This window comes from Lontra canadensis, unplaced genomic scaffold (genome assembly GCF_010015895.1).
Source record: "Lontra canadensis isolate GAN:19392208 unplaced genomic scaffold, GSC_riverotter_1.0 scaffold4, whole genome shotgun sequence".
NCBI lineage: Eukaryota > Metazoa > Chordata > Mammalia > Carnivora > Mustelidae > Lontra > Lontra canadensis.
In genome coordinates, this window is record NW_022630998.1 from 47,314,141 (window position 1) to 47,324,614 (window position 10,474).

Genomic DNA, 10,474 nt, shown 5'->3' on the forward strand with positions numbered 1-10,474 from the left:
TGAAAATTAGTTTAGTCAGATAACTGAAAAGTTGGGTTTTTGACATTTGCCAGCAGTCCCACAACGTGCTGGCCCTGTGCCATCATGGCCTGGTGCCAGTCTGATGCAGGGCCAGGCTAAAAATAGCAGCCAAGCAGCAGCTGGAACACATAGGTCCTTGTGACCTCAGCTTTATTTCCCTAAATCAAGGGAGGCTGGAGGGGAGGAGACAACTGCAGGCAAAGGGAACAGAATATGCTCTTGGCTGGTATTTCCTACCTCTTCAGGATTTCCTCCCTTTTTTTCCTACCACTCCCTCCCCCTCCTAATCCTCACTCTCTTTGCTCCATTCCCCCACACTTAAAAAAGGAAGAAAAGGGGCACCTGGGTGGCTCAGTAGGTTAAGCCTCTCTGCCTTTGGCGCAGGTCATGGTCTAAGGGTCCTGGGATCGAGCCCCAGGAAGCAGAAGTCGGGCTCTGCTCGGTGGGGAGACTACTTCCCCCTCTCTCTCTGCCTGTTTCTATGCCTACTTGTGATCTCTCTCTGTCAGATAAATAAATAAAATCTTTAAAAAAGAAAAAAGGAAGAAAAAGAAGAAGTGCAGTGAGGCAAGGAAAGAAAGACAGATTGTGGAATGCTGAAAAAGTTGGGTTTAGAGACTCTTCTACCTTGCTTCCCCAAGTCTCACTTGATTCTACCACCATCACAAAGCAGCCATTGGTCATTTCAGTCCTCAGCTTTACCATGGTCTACAGGAAGCAGAAGAAAAACATCACACAGGTGAATGACAGGGAAGGGGAGGCCTAAAAGATGGTGCCAGGAGTGCAAAATACTAAGTGCTAAAGAAGCTTAAAGAGTGCTAAAAAATAATAAATAAAAATTAAAAAAAATAAACAAGGTCCTAAAGAAATAGGGCAAACTGGATTAAAAAAAAAAAAAAAGGTCCTCACTCATCACTATATCAATCAGATTACAAATTTCTGGTATTTGAGTTTTGGGGGTTGATTTTATGACAAATATTTATAAAAGCCATGACCTTTTTCTCTGTAGAAATGAGTTAGGATAAAGCAGTAGCAGAAGCAAAAGTTGAGCACAACCAAATACAGTGCTGCCTTCAGTTTCCGCAGGCCTTCACCAAGAAATCTCAACCTAGCACTAGAAAAGGCTCCAGGCTCGGCCCATTACAGTGAAATCATAAAATATTTAATTTATACAAATGCTGGTCACTGTCAGCAAATTTTTTAACAGGTACAATGTGGCACATATAGCATTCGAAATTGTACTGATCTAATTAAGAGAATTTAATTTAAATCTTGCTTCTGTGGACTCACTCTACATGCTAACTTCCTATGCATATTTTTTGTATAATATCTTCCAACATTAGAGATCTGACATCAATTAACAATGAAAAATGCATTAAGTAAACAGAGAGACTGTTAAATAAGGCAGGATCAGGCAGTGAGTTGCCTGAATTTTAAGCACATTAATTCACTAAATGAGCTTCCAATTTATCCGATCAATTCATTTGGTTAGTAAGGGTTTAAATGTACTGACAGGTCCTACTGCATCCTTCAAATTAACTGTCTTTCCAATAAACTCTTTCTCAAAGAATATTAAATCTTTTTACCAGCAATAATAGTATGATTTTTAATCATAACACTTAAAAAGGGCCTTAAAATGAGATAAATAATTTCTTAAATACACCTTGAGAGATTACCTCTGCTTCATATAGATCACATTTAGATCTAACCTAAAAGTTAGTCCTCTTTCAAAAGTTAAAAATGCCCAATGGAAGATGATCAAAACCACCCCCACAACCATCTTCCAAAGCTGAAATTCATTCATAAAAGGAATTTTTGAAATGCAGTGTTTCAAGTCAAATTTCAAAATACATGTTAAAAATCATAGCTGTGATCACAATTTAAAATTCTGGATACTATGAAAATCACTCTAGAAAGTAGAAAGACTATAAACCTAAAGATGAACCTTCTAGAGTAATTAATGATGACACATCATGGGCAGTATTACGTAGAGGCTAAGAGTACCAGCCAGTGGGGGTGGGTTTGGCTTGCTAAAGTACCAGCCTGTGTGACAAGGCAAAAGTCACTTTCATTTTTTTTTCCAATGCTTTGGTTTCTTCATCTATAAAATGAAGATGATAAAAATACCTACCTCATCAGACTGTTAAGAAATACAAAATGCTTGGAGCAGTAACTAACACAAGGTTAAAGCTATTAAAGTGTTAACTACTATTACTATTAGTAGATACTGCTGCAGTAGTATTAAGGAAGCTCACTGTGAATCATGCTCAGCTCAGTGAAGAAAAGCTCCCAATCATACAAGAGGTCTTTCAGAGTTGGAGAGATTACAGAAGCTTTTGAGACCACAACAATTATAGGAGAGACCCTCTCCATCTAGCAGCTATGTACATACCACCTACTGGCATAAGGGTACAGGACGATGACAAAATACTGAAGAACTTACAAAAACAGGTCAAAGGTAGACACTACTGGTTAAGTTTTCATAAATATACTAAATTCAGAGCAACCAAATTTGTTACTGGGTATTAACTTCTGTTGCTCCGCATGACCATTTTATACTTCCAGTAACTTCCTTACTACACAGAGGTAGGCACAGGTGCTGGAGTACAGTCACATGTGCTCACAAGGCTGTCATACAGTTTCACGAAGTCAACACTTGTAACTAACTTTTTCAAAACTTTCATCTCATCTTAGAACCTCTACAATTTCCAAATGTCTACAAATATTTCACACTAGCATGTATTTAGCATGCTAGAAGCATTGCTTAACCGAAGCCATTAGATTTTGGACAGATACTAAAATGCTATCTAGAAATACTTTTATAACATTCAATAAAATGTTAGCCAAATAATCTCTCCAACAGTCCAGTCATTCTACATTCAAGAATATGCCTGTCCTGGGGTGCCTGGCTAGCTCAGTCAGTGGACCATGCACGGCTACTGATCCTGGGGTATGGATTCGAGCCCTACATTGGGTATAAAGATTACTTAAAAATAAAAAACCTTTAAAAACCTTAAAATTCTTTAAAAAAAAAAAAAAAAAAAAAAAGAATATGCTTGCCCTGAGCTCTGGAGTTTTGTAAAACTTCCCAAACAATCCCAGCAAAGTAAGAATAGTGGAAAAACAGAAATTCAAGGTTTAACCTTGCAATTTACTATCCCTCTCTGGACAAATTACTCAACATGTCTGGGCCTCAGCTCTACAAGTAGATAATGACTATCTTGCAAAAGCATTTTGTAAAAACAGCTTCTCATCTGTTAGCATATTTTAAAAAGAAAGAGCACAATGCATTTGTATATAAGGGTCACTAGAATATGCTTTGGGTAATGATACTCAAATGACACCTGTGTTCATCTTCTTTTGTGCTCACTTCTGAACATCAAATAAGTTACAAATACATAAATACATGTAGATATATACAATACATTTTAACTGACACCAAACTAATTATCACTTAGGTATCTCGCAAATATAAAACACTTAGCATATCCTTAGCAACAGCATTCACTTACTATTTACTGAAAGTCAATCTTTTTTATTTAAAGATTTTTATGTATTTATTTGACAGAGATCACAAGTAGGCAGAGAGACAGGCAGAGAGAGAAGGGGAGGAAGCAGGCTCCCTGCTGAGCAGAGAGCCTGATGCGGGGCTCTATCCCAGGACCCTGGGATCATGACCTGAGCCGAAGGTAGAGGCTTTAACCCACTGAGCCACCCAGGTGCCCCTGAAAATCAATCTTTAAGTTTCAAATGAACACCAGATTTTGCACTACATTCTTTCCAAAGCTTGCTTTAGCTACCTTTTCTAAATGAGAAAAATAAAGGAAGCATCCTATTTTTAAAGAGCTGAAAATCAGGTACAGAGCATATTCTTAGCAAAACACAGTGCACCGAAGGCAAAAACTGGAAAGATACTCAGGTTTTTTGAATGAATCTAACCAACATACTTCATTCTCAGTCCGGCCAGGACTGAGAAACTAGAGTCTATTTCCATGGAGCAAGACTATCCAGTGTTTTTCGCCAAATTACCATGTGATACTGATTTCTCAAAAGAAGACTGAGAGTCTTTCCTTCCATTTCAAGAAGGAAACAGTTTGTTTTCTAATTTACAGTAATCCCCAAACATTTACATATGTCAAAAAATTAATAAACCAAGAAAATTAAATTAGGCTTTTTCATTGTGAGAAAGCACTGTTGAAATTATATCACAGTAGTTTGAAAGATAACTAAGGGTTCCATGTAGTTTATGATCACTTAAAAACTGGTGCCTATAATCTGTGTTGTTTCTAAGATGTTTATAACTTACCTATAATCATCTTTCTTTTTAGGATATTTGTCCTCTTAAATATAATATTTGGAGGTCGACAGTAGTTCAAGTTTAATGACTGCCCCTACGAAAATTTCTAACACCACAAGAGTTTGCTTTATCTTATGTATACACAACTAAGCTTCTTTTTTTTTTTTTTAAAGATTTTATTTATTTATTTGACAGAGAAAGATCACAAGTAGACAGAGAGGCAGGCAGAGAGAGAGAGGGAAGCAGGCTCCCTGCTGAGCAGAGAGCCCGATGCGGGACTCGATCCCAGGACCCTGAGATCATGACCTGAGCCGAAGGCAGAGGCTTAACCCACTGAGCCACCCAGGCGCCCAACACAACTAAGCTTCTTAAAGGTACCAAATCCATTTTGAATTATTGAAGAAAAATTGGTTTTCTAACACAAAAATACAGAGCATGTAAACATGTGGTATTACTACAGATCCAATCATGCAGTTTTTAAAAGGTGCAGCTTTCTTAAAAGACATCAGTATTCCTCCCCTGCCATCCTGTTCACTGAACATGTTACCAGCTGAAATCAAACATTATTAACTAAGCCTTTAATATGAGTGTGACCAGAAAAGATATGCTGGTCTCTGTCTTTCCAAATGAAACATTTAGAGTTAGAATTGATGGCAATTGATTACCCATTGTGAAAAGAAAAGAGGGCCAGGATAAACATCTTAAAAATTGGCCAAGACATACTTAAGACAATAATGACTTGAGCTGTTCAATTAATTGCAATAATTCTTCTATGAAAGGATGTGTTCCACAGGCATTCTGATCTTTCTAAAAGAAAAGGCATCAAAATCTTTGCAAAAAGGATGAAATTCAGCATACAGTTTAAATAAAATAAGGGGGGTGGCCTTTTCCTCATCAACCCAAAGGTATACTCAGAATACAACTCAGGGCAAGAAACTGAAGACTGAAGCAAAAGTAAAGATGTTTCCTTAATTCAAATCTGCAATTCACCTTCTAGTATTACTGAAATCTTTCCGCTACAAAAAGTTTTGTTTCCTGAACACTTTAGATTTCCCCACTAGACCAATACTAGCCATCAGAGAACTAAGTATTAAAACAAATTCCAAGATTTTCTCACCTAAAATTGAAATTTTAACTTTCCTCAGAACAATGCTAAGCATATTTGAAGTACGCACTTAAAAAAAAAATCAACAATTGTAAGCAAATCAAACATTTCAACAAGCACAGAATAAAAAAAAAATACGTATGCAACTACAGTTACAAAATTTTTTCTTTTGGGTACTTCTTCATTAATCAAAAGGCAGAAAACATATAGGACCTGATTTTTAAACCATTCCATATTATCATTTTACTCTAGAAAATGCTTTCACTGAAATTACTATCACCAATAAACAAAACACCCAGTTCTGAAAGTGCATCTGGAATCACATCTTTATATAACAATTTCTGGTCTCTAAAGAAAACCAAAACCCTCGAAGAAATACCAACAATTTAGCCTTAAATAAACAAAGTGATTAAAAATTTTATCCAACCTAATCCTAAAAAAGATTGCCCTTTACTGCCTGGCCACCCCCTAAAACAAAAAATTTTAGGTTATGAATTTGAAAAGACCACAACAATGTTTTTACCAAAGTATTAACAGAATTGTGGACAATATTCTATTCTCCCCCCAAAAGTTACCAGCAAAACAAAACAAACAAAAAAGCAACTCCTTTTAAAAGTTATCTCCTTCCTGCCCATACTAAAGACAAGATCCCAGTTTTGTTTGAACACTTCTTGCTTTTAAAATGCTTAGTCACAAATAAGTAAACTTGTCTGTCTTGAAACAAAACTGAACGTACACCAATCTTCAGAAACCGAACACGTGCCCCAAAACAAAAAATATAAACTAAAAAACACAAGGATAAACAAAAAAACATATGCATTACCAAAATACATGCTTCTTTTTCTACTCTGAAGAAAAATCTGACCATAATACAGTCATAAAATGAAAAGTAAAATTACCCTCAAAATTTTGCCCATCCACTTGACCGCCCTTCCCCAGATATCCACTGTTCAATGGTTGCTCGTATAGCCTTTGGGACATTTTTTACATCTGTAAGGTCTGTCTTTTTTGTTTTAAACAGAAATTACAGCCTACTATATGAACATATGACTTGTTTTTAAATGAATGTTCTGGTCTTTTTTTTCTCAGTATATGTATTTCTCTCCTTCACTATTTTTCATGGTTGCATAGAATTCCACAGAGTACTTCTTAACCACTGCCCTTCCGATGGAAATTTCCATTGACTCCAGCTTTTCAGTATTACAAATCATACTGCAACGAGCACTGCTCACTGTACAGAACAGATCTGTGCACTAGTATCAATATGTCTGTAAGATAAATTTCTAGAAATGACACAAAAAAGACTGAGCCAAGCAGATGGGGAGGCAGCATCTTCTCCCACCTCCTCACCCAATTCTGGGTACTATGTACCCATCTTTTTGGTCTTCACCATTGTGGCAGATGAACATGGCAAGTCACCTTTATTTGTGTCTCCTTATTTAAGAGTGAAGACAAATTTATTAATCATTTGCATTTCTTTGTGAAAGCCATTGCTCATTTTTTAACTTAATCTTTCTCTTTTTTATTTTTTAAACTAATTTTTCATAGTTCTGTTAGCCTCCAACATGCTGCACATATTTGCCCCAGTTAGCTGCTTATCATATTTTCAGTCCTACAGAAATGTTGTTTTTTTATCTAATTAAATTTATCTGTCTTTTAATTTGAATTATCTTTATAATTTGAGTTCCAGATCATATTAGGAAACCTCTTTGCCAGGCAATATTTGGGGGGAATTTTTTACATGACTTCTAAAATTATTACTTCAATGGTGTCAATAATACTAACATACAAGCACCCCTGGCAATGGCTCCCTTTTAATGTATCATTATTTAATAAAAATAAGCCAAGCATACTTTCTCTAAAACTTCCTATAATCAACTGATGGACAGCTCTGCACCAATTAAATACCTTTTACAACTACTACACCAAAGCCTTAATTTTTTTCTTTTAAATTTCTTCTTAAAATAGGAGTTGAAAAATAACTAACAAGTATGTTTAATTTTGGGAAGTCCCAATTCTCTGACCCTTGATCCTTAAATAATCTCCGAAGTGTGGATATAAAATGAAGTCCAAAAATTAAATTGTACCTCTTCCATCTAGAATTCAGTCACCTCTACAAAAGTCAGTAAATACTTCGCCTACAAACAAACTTGCAATTTTGCAGTATCAGAACACTGCTTATGGTCCTATCATGGTATCATGTTCTTTCCCATTTCAGGTTCTGAAGCTCAAACAACTTCTACCTCAGCTCGCAAAATTATAAAATAAGCCTCTTGCATTAATATACCAATTCAACCGACCAACCAAAGCTAAATTAGATGGTTAATCTAGTCATTCTCTCCATTCCCCTTACAGAACAAAAATCCTGGTCGTAAAGTTTTCTATATCACAGTGCCAGCTGCCAAGCATTTAACAGTCTTCCATCTAGTAAGCTGACTGGCACAACAAGTAATACAACTTGGAAGTTAAGGAAACTGGCAAAACTCAGAGGGGAAAAAAGAATATTTTCCACAATTTGTACAGCACTTGTTTAGCACGTATGTAAGTGTTTCCAAAAGGGTGGTCAATTCCAACTATGCAAGAACATCACACTGCTTCACATCAACCACTGCCAACTCCATTCAGTGGCCTCAGTCCCCTTTGGGGACTATTCAAAAAGTTACTATTTTCTTTTACAACTCACCCAGGCCTCTTCACTGATGAAAGCAGGCAAAGCCCACGCTGTGTGTCTGTCTCCTAGAGAAGATTGCATCTTTTATTTATCGCCCCTTGGCTTTATTTTCACAGTGAATTCTTGGCTTAAATGTAATCAGCCAAGAAACCCTCCCTATGTGCTCTCCTGTCATTCCTCATTGCTTGCAAGCAGAGTCAAGCACAGAAGGGGGAAAAAAAAAATTCAACATTGCCAGCCAAGCCATAAAAATTCCCAAACTCTAGTTTGGTTATACTGAGAAACCATGGATGTACTTCAATCCATTTCAACCCAGCAGGAAACAAGGGGGACGTGAGGGTTGGGGTAAGAGGTATAACTTTAAAGAATGCTAATTAGTTTTGTTTTGTTTTTTTAAGAATGGAGAGCCTCAAAAGTTAAAACCCCTCTAGAAATAAGAAAAAGGTACAGAACCTAGAAAAGACAACACTGGGGGCCGCCTTTGGAAATAAATGACCATACAGAAAATCACGTTTGCAGATTGATTTAGAATTCAAATTAACCACAGAGGATTAAAGAAATCATTCTCTTTTGGGGCCCCTAACCAGACCCCCACTAGACTCCCAAAGAGAAGGATAAAAAGAACGGACTACGGAAAGAAAAGATGAAAAATCAGAGACAGGGATACTTCCAACCGTCTCCTCATTCATTAGGTACCATGCTCACCGAAATACTATTTAAAGCAGAGAGCAATACGGAAGGGGGGACAGAAAATATGTCGTTTACAATCAAGAGAAAAATACGGAAAGAAAGGAGTTTCATAATAGCATTGTTCTTTTCAGTCCAGCCCCAAACATCCCCATCCTACGGTTGAAAAAGATAGCTGGCCAGAAAAAAAAAAAAAGCACAAAAAAACACTGGGGGTAGGGAGCGACGACAGGGAAAGCTTTTAAACTCTGTATTTGAGAAAACTCTCATGGTCTGTCAGAGAAAGGAGGGCTGTGCAGCTTTAAATCACAAGTCCTTCTCTCGCCTTTGTCAAACATCTTCTACTTTACAAGCTCTGAAAAGAAATAAAGAGACTCTTTTGTTTGGGTCCTCCCTTTAGGAGGATGACAGAAAACTGAAAGGGGCACAAATAAACCTGAAAATGAGAACAAAGTGCGGGGTCGCGCCCGGCTGCCAGGCGGCCGCGCCTGGAGGGACACTGCGCGGCCGCGGAGCCCCTCCGCCTCGCGCTCTTGCCGCCGCCGGCTGCGAGCGCAAAGCCCGTAACTGCTCCCCGCAGCTCGCCCCGCGCACCGCCACCCGCCATCCAGCGCTAACCAAACTCCGGCGGCAGGCGCCCCCCCGGGCACCGCTGGGCCCGGCAGGAAAGGGAAGCGCCAGCCGCTCCTTCCCGGGCTCGCGCCTGTCGACTCGGGGACGCCCTCGGAGGGAGAGAGATCTCTGAGAGGGGGTCCGGCCCGCCGCCCCCTCCCTCCCGCGCTGCTCCTAGACAGGGGAGGAGCGGGGAATAAACAGACATTTAAATCCCGGGGCCGCCGGCGGAGCTCTCCCGGGCCAGACCAAACGCCGCAACGACCCCGGAGAGCGCCGCGGCAACCAGCCCGTCGGAGCCCCGAGAAGAGCGGCAGCCAAGTGGCATTAAAATGTAGTCCCCACCCCTCCAATAGAGGGGGCGGGGAGGGGGAGAGAGGAGAAAGAAAGAGGAGCGAGCGGCAGACAAGGGAAGAGGGCAGGGAGAGAGCAGAGTGCGGCCCGGCCGCCGGCTCGCCTCCGGCCGGCATTGTCTGTGCGGCCCGCGCCCCCTCCCCCGCCCCGCACGGCCCCGCCACACACACCCTCCGCCGGAGCCCGGCCGTCCGCCTGCGCCTTTGTCCACAACCACCCCCCAAAAAGGACGAGCAGCCCTCCAGGACGTGCTCCCCGGGAGGAAGGCAGGGTATGGAGCGGGCCGGGGGCATCCGACAAGCCACCCCGCCAACCCCGCCGCGGGGCGAGTCCTGCTGATTCATTTCCCACTCGCGCTGGCCCGTCCGGGGAGACGGAGGCGGGGAGGGGCGAGGAGGAAATGGGCGCTCCGCTCGGGAGCACGGTCCCGGCCGGTGAAGGAACCGGGCGGAGGTGCGGACGCGCGACCGGCTGAGGGGCTGCCGAGAGGAGAGGGGTCGGGCGCCCCTCCCCGAGGGACTGACGGACGGACGGACGGACAGACGGCTCCGCAGCTGCCCCGTGACTCACCGACTTGCAGGACGTTGTCGACGCAGCCGCTCTCCAGCAGCGCGATGCCCCGGCGGAAGGGCAGCCGTGTCTCGTCGCCGCCGTCTGCCGCCCCGGCAGCCCCCACCGACGGGGCTCCGGCCCCGGCGCAGGCGGCGGCGGCGGCTGCAGCGGCGGC